The sequence below is a fragment of the Thermobia domestica genome, chromosome 12 (genome assembly GCF_964235325.1).
Source record: "Thermobia domestica chromosome 12, izTheDome1.hap1.1, whole genome shotgun sequence".
NCBI classification, from domain to species: Eukaryota; Metazoa; Arthropoda; class Insecta; order Zygentoma; family Lepismatidae; genus Thermobia; species Thermobia domestica.
Window position 1 is genome coordinate 202,371,900 of NC_137465.1, and position 17,621 is coordinate 202,389,520.

The 17,621-nt window shown below is 35.7% G+C and overlaps 1 protein-coding gene across 5 annotated transcripts in view; it reads right to left on the minus strand.

Annotated features, from left to right (window-relative positions):
- The window catches only part of LOC145666935 (retinol dehydrogenase 12-like), a 311,781-nt gene that overhangs the window by 229,527 nt on the left and 64,633 nt on the right, over window positions 1-17,621 (minus strand). Inside the window, exon 1 of one of the 5 annotated variants that reach the window (XM_081734543.1) lies at window positions 1,983-2,129. The exons of the other annotated variants lie outside the window; for them this stretch is intronic. The gene's annotated coding sequence lies outside the window, so the exon portion shown is untranslated. Of the gene's footprint in view, window positions 1-1,982; window positions 2,130-17,621 lie in introns of those variants that run through there. 5 annotated transcript variants of the gene reach the window in all.

The window sequence follows — 17,621 nt, forward strand, 5'->3', positions numbered from 1 at the left end:
GGGGATTCAAAATTTGAAAATCCAAAGAATTATATCATATAACTATGTACGTTTAAAGTAAATATCTTGAAAACCATTAAAGCAATGAAAACAAAAGTTACACAATATAATGAGAACAGATTGTCCTATCGAAAACCACAGACAGTGTAGCCATAGGTAAAACAGTGTTGCCAACTGAGCACAAAACTATTTTGTTTGAAATAGCACCATATACAAGTGTACACAGGTTTAAAATGTATTATTATCACTAAACATAACAGTGAAGTGTAGTGATACAGGGTTGCACACTGTTGGAGCTACGTGTTCTGAAAATGTACAATGAAGAAGTCCGATATGTGGTAAGAGATGGTAATAAAGGAATCTGGATCTCATACTATGAATTTAGTTTAAATGCATAACACGGATAGTATAACATAGAAAAATGTCACCAGTGTCACAAAATAATGATGCATTTGAAAAACGAATGCTATTTTTACGTCCTGTGTCAGCTCCGAAGCCATATAGGACGGGACCTATAGTGTAATGTGGGATCCGAACCTCTATCAAAGATAAAGATAACAATGTAATATAAGGCAAAAAGTACAACAAAAATATATTCGAAGCGGGATTGGAACTCGCGATTTCTAATATGTCGGTTGTCTAGTCTTCTATACCACACGGATATCAGAGCCGAATAAAAACGAAATGAGATAGTAATAAGATAATAATGTGAATATGGTAATATTACAGTGTACAAATATAATCATATGGTGTGTAGGAGAGGAAGTAAAAGAACATGTCCCTTAACACGAAAGACATAAACCAAGAAATTATTCTTCCGAATATTGATAAGATAATCTGGAGAACCAGTTTACAGAATTAGAAAACACGTTTCTTTCCTCACCTGTATCATTTTGTTTTCGCGAGTTGTCTGCTTATTCACCCGAGGCTACTGAAATATAGTGCAAAACCCTCACCTTTTACTAATGCATTCCTTTATTAAGACCTGTCGACATGTATCGGACTTCTCCATTGAACATTTTCATCACACGTAGCTCCAACAATGTGCAACACTTTACTACTATACTTCGCTGTTATGTTTAGTGATAATAGTGCATTTTAAATCTGTGCACAATTGTACATGGTGCTATTTCAAACAAAATATTTTAATGCTGAGTTGGCAACACTGCTTCACCTATGGCAACACTGTTTATGGCTTTAGATAGGACATTTTGTTCTCATTATATTGTGCAACTTTTGTTTTGATTGGTTAAGAGTTTTCAAGATCTTTACTTTAAACGTAGATAATTCCATGATATAATTCCTTGTATATTCAAATTTTGAAGCCCCGTAACTCCTATCCTTCTGGTCCATAACACCTTAAATTTTGCTCATCATCATTTCTTATGATGCCCTACCTGATGTGATATGTGGCAATCAGGTTTGAGCGACAACTTGTAGAACCTTCCCGTGTAAGAGTTTGAATAGTTTTAAAGATACTGGACAAATGACAATCAATAATGACTTTTTTTTGTTAATTTGAGCAAAATTTGTCTACAGCGATGCTATATAAGATAGGCAGGTTAGTTTCTGAGGGGGCCTGGACCCCCGGAGCTCATAGCCGGTTGCGCCACTGCACATATGGAAATTGAAATGGTTATGTTTCTTGTTTTTCTTATAAAAATTAAACTGAAAGAAAGAATTCTTTGTCTAAAGTTTCTAAACAACAGTCTTTAACAAATAAGCAAATAAATGAAGATAAAGGTGAGGAAAGGCATTACGTGAGAATACTTATAGTTCATACTGTCTTATGCCTTTTTCTTTGCTTCTTCCTTTACCTAACAGTCATACTGTTTGATACCGCAACTGCAAGTGAAGAACCTTCCATTTTTGTTGTCACCAGAAATGACAAAATCACTTCACTCATCTATTCTAAAGTCACTAAATTTAAAAAAGAAGTAATTAAATAAATAAAACAATAAGCAAAATGGATTTATACATACCTACTCAAGCACTACTGCACAAGTATTAACTTTACTGGTAGTGTCTTAACCTACATTAATAATATAGAGCAAAGATAACAGAAGTTGTAACCCGTTTAGTTGAGCGATTATAGAAATAAACGCTCAAGATCTTCAGCTAGGATTCATTTCCCACTGTTATCGTTACATACTATGAACGTTGAGGGCAAAGGTTTCAGGAAAAAAAAATCTACATTTGCTCCGCGGTGTATGCATTTGTGACTGAAGGTTCAATGCCGCATTTACAAACGCTCTGCACTGGTAATGACCTACTGTGACCATGTATTAGAAATATTTTCAAGGTCAAGTCATATAACTTTACGTGAGTTATTATCTTATTCATTTCTTTGTTTATTCGTTCTCTTTTGTTATATGTTCCCATGACATTTAATTTATTTATATACATGTAGGAGAATAGATCGTAATTACGCACCAGAAAATATACGTATTATAAAGAAAAATTGAAACAAATTAACATACTGTACTTCTGATACTTAGAATTTTCTTAACATGGAAATAATTTAATATACCAGATAAAATCAACCAATAACATACAATCTATCTATTAAAATGCTACAATAGTAACAAAAGCGCCTGAGCTCCAACCAATAAAGTTGTGATTTCAAACCTTCGATTTACGGTTATTTCTGATTTCACGTTTAACAGAAACAAATATTTTAAACTATCTGTACTTTAAATAAATTATTTAAGTACACCTCTTTTTCGTAAAAAAGTTTACTTTTTAAAATTATTGTTCAAAGCCTTTGTATTTTAATAAGCCTTTTCCAAAATCAATACAAATGAATTTTTACCATCTTTGGAGTTCTTTTAAACTATACGTTTGTGGGCGTTTATATGTTTGTGGCCAATACTTTCGACAATTAGATCTCGGTAACTGCAGGCTCTAGAAAGATGACGTTTTCAGTGATCGATTGCAAATTTTGTGTGGATTGTCCAGTTCTAATTGAATATTTAAAAAACATGGCCATTATTTCTTTATTACATTCTTAGGGGTACACTGAAAGTGTTGAAATTAAAAAAGAAAATCGTAAGTATTATACATTTCTACACCACATAATTGTATACGGTGGTTGCATACCTCTCAGGCGTTTGATTCATGGCCAAATGATAATGAAAAATGAAGGATAACTATTTCTCCACTCTAAGTTGAATCTTTATTGCTTGGAGTGTTTTGCCCAATTAACACCATATGTCACTGAAAGTATAATTAATTGTGTGTGTAATGTATTTGCTTATTACATACTGCATGCAAGAAGAACGAAAACACTGATCATACATGAATTAAAAAGTCCAACCGGAAGTAGGCTCAAATCTTGCCAACGGTGCGAGATATTGAAAAATAAAAAAAAAAAAAATCCCCTTTATGGTATCTCTTGCCAATTTTTATTAAGACGTCTTTCACTTGTTTCTGCAAAGGGACATGTACAGATGTGAGATATAACAAGGAGATTCATGCTTATATGTGAATGATGCGCTGTGTAGAGAGCGCAGATTCAGCTTGTCTATATATTAAAGTGATAGGTTTATATGTTTGTCTCCAAAGAATAGTTTATATGTTTGTCTCCAATCCTTTCGACATTAAGATCTCAGAAACCACAATTGCTAGAAGCCTACCGTTTTCACTGGTCGATTCCAAATTTTGAAGAGACTGTCCAGTTCTAATTGAATATTTTTAAAAAATATGGCCGTTAGGCCCTATTTCTGTATTACATTTTTAAGGGGTAAACAGGAAGTGTTGAAATTTAAGAAAAGTTTCATATCCTATGAATTATACATTCCAACACAACATGATTGTATACAGGGGTTCTATATCTCTCCGGCGTTTGTTTCATGGCCAAATTATAATGAAAAACGAAGGATAACCATTTCTCCAGTCTAAGATGAATCTTGATTGTTTGGGTTGTTTTGGCCAATGAACACCATATGTATTTCCCTATTACATACTGCATGCAAGAAGAAAGAAAGCATTGATCATACATAAATTAGAAACTCCAACCGGAAGTAGGTTCAAATCTTGCAAACCGTGCAAAATATTGAAGAAATAATCGAAAAAAATCTCCCCTTTACGGTATTCCCTGCTGATTTTTATAAGACGTCTAGCACTTGTGTGTGTAAAGGGACATGCACAGATGTGAGGAATAACAAGGAGATTCATGATCATACGTGAATGACGCGCTGTGTAGAAAGTGCAAGCTCAGCTAGTCTGTATATTAAAATACTATGTTTATATGTTTGTGCCAGTCCTTTCGACAATGAGATCTCGAAAACCACAAGTGCTAGAAACATGCTGTTTTCACTGATGGATTCCAAATTTTGTGTAGATTGTCCACTTCTGATTGAATATAAAAAAACGAGGTTATAATTTTTTTATTACACTTTTAAGGTTACACTGGAAGTAATACCGTTAAGCATCATATCCTACGGGCTATGCATTCCAACACAACATGTTTGTATATAAGGGTTGCATATCTCTCAGGCGTTCGGTTCATGCTCAAATGATAACGAAAACCGAAGGATAACCATTCCTCCAGTCCAAGATGAATCTTTATTGTTTGGGGTGTTTTGCTCAATGAACAACATATATATCACTGACATTATTAATTTATTGTGTGTGTAATGTATTTGCTTATTATATACTGCATGCAAGAAGAAACAAAACACTGATTATACATGCATTAGAAACTCCAACCGGAAGTACGCTCATATCTTTCAAACGGTACGAGATATTGAAAAAAATAATAGGAAGAAATCTCCCCTTTAGGTACCCCTTGTCGATTGTTATCAAAACGTCCTTCACTTGCGTGTGTAAAGAGTCATGTACAGATGTTGTGGGAAATAATAGGAAGATTCATGGTCATATGTGAATGATGCGCTATATAGAGAGTGCAGGTTCAGCTAATAATATTAATTATTCTTAATATTAGTCAGCAAAATGCTCCATTTATAAAAAAAAAAAAAGTGCTGCTTAATCATAATAATATCGACTGAATATTTCTTGTGTTAGCGGCAAAACCGAAGAAAAGCGTAACGGGAACTCTACTATTCTCTTCATTTTATTGTTGGAGAAAACGGTTACAAGAAACATGGAGATATGACGTTCAGCGACATAAGAGTTTCATATTCTTTATTAGTATACAATTTATTAAACAGCATGTTTCTCAAACTCTGGGGAAAATTCACTAATCCTCCTACTGCAAAAGACGCCCCTGATCTGAATACTTAAGCAAAGCTAAAAAGAAATCTGACATTTGAGGCACTCTAAAAGTAAAAAGGAAAGGATATATACAATGCAATCATACACAAGATCGTTTCTCGGATTCCCTTTATGCAGAAATGAGGAATATTTGTGCAACTTTTGATTTCATTTTCAGGATAAACATTTTGGGAGCTAGTGAGCAATCAAAAAATTAATCGTAACCAATTCTGATGATCTGAATGGTAATCTTGTCAAAGAAAATGAAATGTAGAATTCAGTATATATGTAGCTACTTTCTCGCATCTCACTAAGTCGCAGAAAATAAAGGGTTTTCATTTTTGTCCTCAATGAAATTTATAAATTGAAGTTTCAATATTTTTGTTTCCTCAGCTTTGCACTGCACTCAGAATTTTCATTTACCTTGCTAGTGACTGTTTCAAATGAGAGCGAGTGTAATAAATTATACTTAAATCAGAAACTATTTCAGATCAATGAGCTCAACTTTAAGGTCATTTTTCTCGTGATGACATAGATACAGGGTGTCTCAAAAGTCCCTGACGTAAGGTAACTGTTATTATCAGAGTTACAACAAAATATAAGAGGAAAAACCATCTCCAAATAGGATGTTTTCAATCTAAAGTAAGGATTTTTTTTTTTAATTGGACGAACCGTTTCGGCTATACACACTTTATGCGCCCAATGTCAAGTGAAAATGCGACGTTGCCATTTACCTGGACCTACAACATAAGTGAATGAAATTACTGTTTGAAATGGGGGCTGGCCATCGACATCTTAGCTTAAAAAACAGTAACTTGATTCAGGTATGTTGTGGGTTAAGGTGAATGGCAACGTTGCGTTCTCATTTAACATTGGGCACATAAAGAGTGTACAGCCCATACGGCTCGTCCGATTTAAACAATTCCTTCACTTTAGATTGAAAACATCATATTTGGAGACAGTTTCCCGTCTTACATTTTGTAACTCTGATAATAACAAAGTTAACCTATGTCAGGGAACTTTTGAGACACCCTCTATATTTAAAAATAGTTTCTTTGGGTTCAGAATGGTCAAATTAGTATGGAAAATGAAATTAGAAATGTATTGAAGCGTAGACACTTTCACAATTGGCATAAGCATTGCTTCGAAGAGACCAAGCTTGAAGTTATTTTTCTCGTGACCCTATGGACAGGTATGTTGAGAAATACTTTAATTCGATTCAGTATTCTCAAATTAGTATAAAAACAATAATTAGATTTTATTTAAATGTGACCACCTTTTACTAGTGGCATTGGAATGGAGTCAAGAGAAACTAAATCGTTTAGCACTTCTGTCAATAGATCATGAACTTGATCTGAGCTGAACTAATTTTACCAGCTGCAAGAAGAGAAGATTCAGTGTTCCATTTACTATTGCTTAAAAGTATTCAGCTTACACTACTATATTTACTGAAGGAAGATGCTATATTTAATTTTCATATTTTAGAATAATGGAAATGCAGAGAAATTACTCACAAGAAAAGGAAAGTAATATATTTAAAACTTGACGATCGAATGTAGACAATTCTTTATCGTTTGAGAATACCTAATATTTTTTTTTTTCAAAAGCTTAAGCTTTGTACATGAATTTCAGTAGTTAATAACAGCATTTCATTTTGAATTTATATTTTTCCTAATGGACGTGTGGAGTTTGTACAGAATGCAGAGGACAAGGTTCTAATAGCAACCGGACCAAATGTAATGTGATGTTATGATCAGGGCCGCCCACAGGGGGGATGTATGGCGCAAGCTGCGCCATTGAGAAAAATTTTGGGGGGGATTTTACTCTACTTTCGAACTAGCAATTTTACTGTCGGAATAGCATTAAAACACGATTTTGACAAGCTAATTTTCAAAAATTTTCCGGGGTGAACCCCCGTACCCCCTGCTTCGATACTCGATGAATGAAGTACCGCGCAAGTAGCCGTATGAAAGGAAAGGAAAAGTTGGTTCGTTTTAAGAGAGAAGGGCCGCCCACAGGAGAGATGAATGGCGCAAGTTGTGCCACCGAGAAAAAAATTGGAGGGAATAAAAAAATTGGGGAAGAATTTTACTCTAATGTCGAATAAGTAATTTTGCTGTCGTATAATTACTACTGCCCCTACTACTACTACAAGCATTCTATAATACTACTACAGGAAATAAAAACAACAACAAAAATAACAATCAGTGCAATTATAAAAACAATTAGTACAATTATAAAAACTACTGCTACACTGGGCAATTGTTTTTAGAGGACTTGAGTTTTGAGGAGGGAAGAGATTATTAGTTTTGGGGGGGAGTGCGCCATCAGCTTTGGGGGGATGGGCACCCCTGGTTATGATCATTACTTTATTTCATGCTTCTGGGTGCATAAATTCTTTATCTTGTACCTTATCTCTAAAGAGAGACTGCTGCAGATATTAGAAGTGAGTTAGAATTAGGAGAAGGACTATATGGGATCACAAGTTAATACGTGTACTTGTGTTACTATTGGCATTTTATAACTTTTCTGATTGCCCTAACTAGGTACATTTTTAAGTGTATAGAGGACAGGATGGCTCACTGGTAGGGGGTTCATCTCTGGTTCGTGGGACCTCTGGTTTGATTCCAGCTCGCGCCAAGGGGATTTTGTGGTATGCCAACACGTATGCATGGGTTTTCTCGTCGTTCTCCCATTTTTATCATTCCACTATTTTTCATTCATTCTCATCATCACTCTCTTCCTTAGCCTACACAGAATAATCGAGGGACGTAAAATTGAAATATTATTTTAGTTTTCTTAAGTGATGGAAACCCTGTTTTTAGTCCCTTAACAGGAAGGAATATTAAGAATTGCGTTGAAAGAGAAAATGCAATTAGATATATCAATCTATGAAGTATTTGTGATATTAATTATGTTTTGTGTTCGTTTGTTTGGAGCTTAATGTTCTTTCTTTGTAATTAGGCTAATGAGACCCCTCTCGCCTCAAAGAAGAGAACACTTCTACATATTCACAAGGAATAAAAAATAGAGATGCCTGGTAACCCTTACCTTTTACACTAGGTGTGTGTGAATCTTCACGATAAGGAGGTCTGATAAAAACGGAATGCAACTACTGCAACGAAATCGTGGCAAACAACACCAAAATCTAATTGTGGCTAACGACATCCTGGCAAACAACACGCCACCTTGCGAGTAGATCAGTTGGGAGAGCTCGTGAACTCCGAGTTCCCAAGGCGGAAAATTAAATACATAATAACTAAATACCTGAACTTTACACTTATGGTATGGCATTCAATAAGTAAGGTTTACTAACTATGAAAGTCACTGGAACTGAACTTCCTAAAGTTGAAACAAGCGATCGAAACCCATCTAATGGTTATACAAGTTACATAAAAAAAAAAAAAAAATCGAGAACAATATTTTGTATTCTCGAAAGGAGACAATTCCGAACAATCGGGATTTTATAGTCATCTTCCCATAACTGATATTATTATGCTTCCAAGCTATGTTATGTATAAGTGTCGGAGATTTTATAGAACAGTTTTGTTCGTCCGTTTGTAGACAGGTATTATACCGAAAACAGTAAGAGGTATCGAAAAGCAGTTTTTTAGAGTCAATTCAGCATCTCAAAAATAGGTTCCATCTCGTCTATTCAAACAGGTAGTGGCTCAAATTTACCATTTCCGGTTTCAACGTTTATCGCCTTAGGACGAAAACGGTAACAGATAGCAATTTTTTAAATTTATTTTTCTGTTTACTTATTTATTCACTAATGATTTAGAGTCTCAAGACATTACATAATTATCCATAACTACTAAAACCGGAGGTGTTTCAAATTTACTATTACTTGTGGTTTCAATACTCATTTACATAGAGCAATAATGGTAACATTATATCGAGGTGCATCTTTTTTCTTTCCTTTTTCTTTTTCTTTCTTTTTTCTTTTTTGTTTGTAATCAATTTAGCTTTTCATGAATATGTTCTGTCTTCTGTGTTAACCCTCCATTCAAGTGGAAAGTGATTCAAATTACCCATTTCCGGTTTCGTCATACTACAAAAAATGATAATACATTGTAAGAAACTGTTTTCTGCAAACGATTCAGTGTTTCAAGAGAAAATACCATTACAACCGGTTGAAATTTACTGTACGTTCGGTCTCAGTACTGATTTCCATATATAAACAAAAACGCAAAAGATGTATCGAGATTGCACAATTGACTCCAATTGCCAAGAATAAGTTTAAACTTTTCGTTAGCTCTCTATTCAAACCGGAAATGGTTGAAATTAATCACTTTCGGTTCCAGCATTTATGGCCGTAGAACGAAAACTTAAATATAAACGACAAAGTTTTTTTTTTTTTTTTTTGCAATTGACACAGCGTTCTAAGAGTATGTCCCATCATCTTCCTACCCTCTATTCAAACCTGAAGTACGTGTGGACTTTGTGGTGGACAAACTGTGCTCGTGGGGTTTTCTCGGGGTTCTCCCGTTTCCTCCCACTTTCTTCATTCCACCATTTCACTCATCTCTCATCATCACCGTCTCCTTTAGCCTAACAGGCATAATCGTGGGACGTAAAACTTAAAGATTTCATTTCATTTTTCAAACCGGAAGTAGTTGAAATTTACGATATTTGGCTTCAAACTTTATCACCATTGATAAAAAAAATAATAAGATATAGAGATTAATGGCTTTTAGATATTTATTCAGTATCCGAGTAACAGGTTCAATCTTCGATCTTATTCCTTTTCTGCAACCAATACTTATAGATGTGTTACTTACAATTTGATCATTGAAAGCGCATAACTTAGTAGTTAATCATAGTTTGATACTGTGAAACGAAACTCACTTGTTATCTTTATTTGCGTCCCAACAATGCCATCTCCCAGCAGTGTTGCCAGAGCTACTGATTTTGCAGGAGATCTCCTGCTTTTTTCACGTTCTACTGATCTACTGCGAAGGAAAATGAAAAGTTAACAATATCCTGCTTTTTCTTTATTTCGAGAAGTTAAAGAAATATATTATTATTAATATTGAATTTTCATTTTTTCCTTTCATAAAAAGATGACATTTCTCTGTATGCATACACAAAGATCTGTAGAGCATATAGTTATAGAGCTTTCCTGTATATCAGCGTTTCCCAACCGGTGTGCCGTGAATGGGCCGCTGGTGTGCCGCGAGAAATCGAAACAAAATTATTAATTTTACAGCAATCAAATTGCAAAACGTAGGAAAAATGTATATTTGTATATCACATTAGTATGAACCTCTACTATGAATCTACAATTTTAAGTTTCATACCGTATTACTGTTCTGTACATTTCTAATGTTGAAAAAAGTATTTCTTATTATTGTTATGACCATTATTGCCTCTTTATTATTGCAGATTCTTTCGTAACTTGAAAATTTAAAATATCGTTCAATCCTTTCGACAAATTACCTACATTTGTGTTTTAAAAGTAAAAGAGATTTGTCTGTTCGTTCGTTATTTAGTGATCTTTCTTCTTACAGTAAAAGGTTGGATACAGTTTTTAAAAAGAAAACGTATTTTTAAAAACCTGAGTCCAATATTTCATTGCAATTGTTTTCTATTTCTAAATTAGAATGAAAAATAAGCATAATGATTTACCACGGGGAAAAAACCAGTGATCGAGCTTTCTTCTCTGTGAGAAGGAGATCAATAATCACAGAAAAATACCATTGTGTTTTATATTTACAAATAATAATATCTATAAGTTCGCCGCGAGAATCCAAGTAACATTCGTAGTGTGCCGCAAGTTGAAAAAGGTTGGGAAACGCTGCTGTATATAATATGAATACGAGAATAAAACTGTACGTCATCTTTTGTATGCATGATGTTGGTGATCTTTATAACTTTCTGTAAAATTTACGAGTACATGTTGTTTAGATTGGGACTTGGGTTGGAAGAGTAGCTTAGATTACCTCTCCACGATCGTTAGCGAAAAATCGTCTTACGTCATGATCACATGTGACTGTACCATATAGCTATTATATCGCTAGGTGCATGATAAGACTTTACCACACTCAACTTTGCTCTTTCACTACGTCTTACTTCACACACATGTGTATCAAACATTATTGATATAAAGTGGCCATGAGGGTCTTTCTACCTTCAAAAGATTATCTAATCATCGGAAAACTTGAAATTTAAAATTCAAATCTATGTTTTGTATATATTTTTTTTATTTTGCAATTAAATAATAATGAATTTCGGACTGCTTGTTTTGACCATTGTCCCCTCAATAATTTTTTTTTTTTTTTGCTTTCCCTGGATTTGCACTCAAATGACGCCCCTTTATGTGTCTACTGCTTTCTCCTGTGTTTTTTTTTTTTTTTTAATCTTCGAGTCTTCTGCTTTTCCATCTAATCGGTCTGGCAACACTGTCTTCCAGTACAGTAGCTGATGACAACGTTATGATTAAACGTAAAGACGTTCCACATAATAATAGTCAATGATGACTTCAGTGGGTGGTCCGGTATTGAATTTCCTATTGTCCTTAATGCGGATTCCTAGTACTTTCGCAGTACTACTTTCCATGCTCAAAAATGAAATGAAATCTTTGAGTTTAACGTCGCACGCTTATGCCGGTTTGGCTAAAGGAGACGGTGATGATGAGTAATGAATGAAATGGTGGAATGAAGAAAGTGGGAGGAAACGGGAGAACCCCGAGAAAATCCACGCACACGGTGTTTGTCCACCACAAAGTTCACTTGGCTGGGGCTGGGATCGAACCCGAGACTCCAAGCACCAGAGTTGAACGATCTACCACTGAGCCACCGCGGCCTCCCTTTCCATCCTCACTGTATTGAATTCTCCCATCCCGCACCCGGAGAAAATTCTGATGTCAACAGTGATCATCAAACAAGTTCATTACATTACATAGACAAGACAGCACACAAAAGGTAAACAAAACAAGAGTTCTTTCGTGGCTAAACGGTTAGCATACGCCCCTTTGGTGTGGGAGACCTGAGTTCGAGTCCCGGCAGCAGTTCATGTGGTTCGGATTCCATGTTAATCAGTAGTTTCCGTCTCATATAGCCTCGCTAGTGAAAGGACGTTAAACTCAAAAGCAACTCAACTCAAAAGGTAAATTAAAACAAAAATGAGTCGTGGGTCAATTCCAGTAAAAAAAATGTCTACTATTAGGAACCCTAGAAATAATATTTATTCGTATGACTTTGAGGTTTGTCAATATTGTCCCCTGAATTTGTCATCTATGGAAAGGGTCTAGGGGCGTAACTAACAGCCAAACAGACCTTGCCGTGCGGGGCCACAAAAAGTAAGAGAAACATTAGATCTATTTTCGAATTTTGCGGGAGGGCTCATGGATTGTTTTTAGGATTACCAAATATTAATGCATGCCTCCCGGAAAAAAAAATCTAAATTACGGAGCTGCTTCTAGACATTATCTTACGCAGGCCCTTTAAAAAATCGGGGATCCTTACGATCGCTGGGCTTGCTGTTAGCTTAAATCGGCTCTGCATGCAAAATAAGACTTAAAATATTACAAAAGAGAAAAAACTAAATCAGTTACCAGTAGTTGTAATTCAGCTGGAATCTTCGTTGCTCACAGAAACCACAAACAAACTGTGATGTTGAACGAGGTGACTCTCTGCTATCTGCGCAGTGAACAGAGAAATGAATTTGTCAGTTGGTGACGTTTTCTTCATAAAGTAACAGGAATCAACAGACAGGGTATTCCTTATATGATACCACTTACAACGCCAGTAAACCCGTATTAACTTCGAAATCTTCAAATATTGGTGTTGAACACATCGTCAAATTGTTATTTTCCCTCTGCTTGAGAAACAATATACGTTAATCTTTCAGTTCGAAGTATCCAATCCAGAGGAATGTCAAGCTCCGTCAGAAAAGCATAAATAAAGAAATAACGAAATTAGAAGGTGAAACTCCGTGCATCTCTTATTTCCCAAGTACATATGGAACATTAAATGATTTATGAGTGGGTCTAATGCCAAATCAAGAATATTTGACTGAATTTTTGTAGTCACGCAAAGCACCTGCAATTCATCTATTAAATGAAGCAAATGGCTAGTTTTAGAATGACAGTCATTAATAACTAACTAAATAAATAAATAACTCTATGGCCTATGGAACCCGCAGGTTCAGTGCCGCGTTCACGAAAGCTCTCCACTGACTTTTATCCTTAGCTAACTGCATCCAGTTTCTACTTTGTATTCCTATCTCTGCGAGATCCATCTTAATATTATCCTCCCATCTGCGCCTAGGTCTTCCTAATGGTCGTTTTCCTATGTGTCTTCCAGTCAAGACTTTGAAAGCGTTTCTACTTTCTTCCATTCTAGCTACATGACCTGCCCACCTAAGCCTCCTAGACTTGACGACCCTAACAATGTTGGGTAAACCGTATAAACTATGTAGTTCCTCGTTATGAAGTTTCCGCCATTCCCCATTCTCGTTCCTCTTGGGTCCGAATATTCTTCTCAGGATCCTGTTCTCAAATACTTTCAGTCTATGTTCTTCCCTCAGAGTAAGTGACCATGTTTCGCAACCATACAGAACAACAGGCATGATTATCGTTTTATATATTTTAAGCTTCAAATTCTTCGACAGAATTCGCGACGACAAGAGATTTTGAACCGAATAGTAACACGAATTCCCTGCTTTTAGTCGACATTTAATTTCTTCGTGAATATGATTTTCGTCTGTTAATATTGATCCTAAATATTTGAAACTATCCACTTTATCAAAAGTATTATTTAATATTTTAACGCTTCCACAATTTGCCGTATTACGGTACCGACGCACTTCCATGTATTTAGTTTTCTCTGCATTTACTTCTAAACCCATGTCCCTGCAAGCATTTAATAAGATCTCTGCATTTATTTCTACTGTTCTCCTATCATCCCCTATTAAATTTACATCATCTGCATATGCCATCACCTGGTGAATACCGTTCAACTCTAGGCCCTGGTTGTTATCTTTGATTTTCCTTATAGCGTATTCCAGCACAAAGTTAAATAATAATGGCGACAACACATCTCTTTGTTTCAGGCCATTTTGGACGTGAAAGCTCGTGGACAAAAATTTTCCTACCCGGACTTTACTTTGGGATTCATTTAAGCATATCTTAATTAATCCAATTAGCTTTCTCGGTATTCCAAGTTCTGTAAGAACGTTGTACAATGTTTCTCTCCTAACCGAGTCGTAAGCCTTTCTAAAATCAATAAATAGTTGATGTACCGGGATATTGTATTCCCACCTTTTTTCGAGTATTTGGCGAATGGTAAATATTTGTCAATAGTTGATCGATTTCGTCTAAATCCGCACTGATAATCTGCAATAATTTCATCCGCGTATGGGGTCAGTCTTGCTAATAGAATATTTGAAAGGATTTTATAGGATGTTGACAGAAGAGAAATGCCTCGATAATTATTACAGTCAGTTTTGTCGCCTTTCTTGTGAATTGGAACAATGATTGATTCTTTCCACTCTTGTGGCAATTCTTCCTTGTTCCAGATAAGGAGAATGAGTTTGTGTATATTGTTCCACAATTTTTCGCCTCCAGCTAAAATTAACTCAGCCGGAAGTTCATCCACACCCGGAGATTTGTGTTTCTTTAATTTCTTTATAGCGGCTTCTACTTCTATTCGATTGGGTTCTGGAATATACGGTTCTGCGGTGTGTATCTCCTTTTCTCCACGCGCATTAGTTTTTGGCTGCGTGTTCAGCAAATCGTCAAAGAAATCTTTCCACCTATTTAAGAGGCTATACGTATCAGTGAGAACTGTTCCGTCAGCTTTCTTTAATATATAAGCACGAGGTTGATAGCCTTTCTTAAATTCACTTATCCCCTTATACATGTCCCGAATATTTTTATTTTTACTATTATCTTCAATTTCCTTAATTTTAGCTTTCAAAAAATCGCGTTTCTTTGTTCTAAAAGTTTTGGAAGTTTCCCGCCTGATATCTGAGAAATTTTGTGTAGTTATTTCATTTGGATTTTGTAGCCACCTTAATTTGGCCTGTTTTCTCTTCTCTGCTAGTTTAATGCATTCTTGGTCGAACCATGGTTTGTTCTTACGTATTTCCGCGTGTCCCAATTTTTCTATTGCTGAACTTTTAATGCTATCTCTAATTTCAATCCAAGTATCCTCAACACTAGTGCATTCCGAGTCTTCTAAAACCGAGAATCTATTCGAAACTTCAATCTGGTATTCCTTTCTTACATGGCTCTCTTCTAATTTCTTTAAATTAAATCTCTCCGTTTTCGGACATTGAATATTACCTTTATTGAATGATAATCTCTCCCGTATTATCGCTACTACCAGGTATGATCAGTGTCACAATGAGCCCCTCTAAACGACCGGACGTCAATTATGCTAGATTGCCTTCTTCTATCTACTAAAACGTGATCAATTTGATTATGTGTTTTTCCGTCTGGTGATGTCCAAGTGTATTTATGAACGTCGCGATGTGGGAATTTTGTACTCTTCACGATTAGGTTTTTGGATGTTGCAAAATTCACGAGTCTAACACCGTTGTCATTACTTTCCTTATGCAAACTTTCGTTCCCTATAATCGGTTTGAAAATATCCTCTCGTCCTACCTTCGCATTCAAATCCCCTAATAGAATCTTCATATGGTATCGCGGGAGTGGGTCAAATATCCGTTCCACTTCTTCGTGAAAACTATCTTTTATATCGTCACCCTTATCTTCAGTTGGAGCATGTACATTTAAAACAACAATATCACACCACCGTCTCTTGAGAGTAATAAAAGAAAGTCTGTCAGTAACAAATTCAACCCCTTTAATTGCTGATAATATACGTTTGTGAACGAAAAACCCTGTTCCTAACTGGTGATTTTTATTTCCTTCCCCGTAAAAGAACGTAAAATTTCCGGAATTCTCAGATCCATTTCCTTCCCAACTAACTTCCTACTAGGTCCATCCTGTATTTCTCTAACTCACACGTAACAGATTTTAACGCGCATGCCCTATAAAGACTTCTAATATTCCATGTTTCAAATCTCATGTCCATTTTCTTTTGCCGAGGTTGTGCCAAGTTATCAGTCCTTGTCCGAGGCTTTTGTGAATGTTTCTGAACAAGTACCTTTTTTTACAGGATGAGGGTGTTAGCCTTACCCAAACCCCCCAAGCTGGAGGACCACTCCTAGTCGTCTGTCCGCGACTGCTTATTCAGTATATTCGCAGCTAACCTCTATATCTAGAGGCCTTCTCCTCGATCCGCAACCTGAGGACGCGCCATGCCGTGGTGACAGGAACCCACGTTACACGGTGACAGTCATTAATAACAATAGGAAATTTTCATTGTTAGGAATCATAATATTCATTGGCGCAAAACCGGGGGGCTGAGGGGAACATGTCTCCTCCAATCTTGGAACTGGGGAGGACTGTCCGTCTCAATAATTTGATTTGAAATGTGTTTTTTGGGGACAAACGTAATAATTTGGGTCCGATTGCTACAAAGAAAAGTGCGATTAAATTGATGTCCTCCAGAATAAGCCTCAAATCTGCCCGTCTCCCAATGTTGAAGATAACTCTGCTCCTCTCCAACTTCATAAATATTTTGAGCATCGCTTAAAAAAATATTGGAACGGTCTCACACATACACACCCCTCCAATGTTGAAGACAGATTTGCGCCGCTGATGATATTACATCTGCAGCGAAAGACCTACCAGGCCTTTCTTTAGGTACAATCAAAAATATGTACGCAAGTACCAAAAAAACATCAAGATGTTTTAAAGAAATTTCCTCCTCCCCCCTTGTACAGTGAGAGACAAAAGTTCTCTCTGTTTGATAAAATTTATTTTGGGAATAACGGTGGAATGGCTGGAACGTATAGAACATTACATTCTTTTTAATTTACTGAAAACTGTACTCAAATTGTTCTTCCATTCTGAATTTATTTACGAAACTAATTTCATTAAATGGGAAGAACTTTTATCGCTGACTGTACCTGCATATCAGAGTAAAGATATTAGAATCATTTGTAGTCGAGTGGCTAACAGAAGTGGGCACTTGTTACTTGCCTCGAATACAAACTCAACAAACAGTTGAGATTCGATTTTAAAAAGAAGGTTCTGTCTCATGTAGCCTCGTTGCTGAAAACGAAACCTAAGCTCACATGTCTGTCTGCATTCACATGTTAAACAAAACATGTTAAGTTATTTAGCATAATAAGCTCTTTAGTCTGATAGAAGATAAGAAATAAGGTATATTAAAGCAGTATTGAATACGGAAGAAGGCCCAAATTTTGACATTGATTTGTAAGAAAACCTTACGTGACAGGGAAAGACGAATTCATTATTCGTAATCAGCTAGGAACAAAGAATTAAGCTCACTTATCAATCAAAAAACAACATGAACTTTTTTCAATTT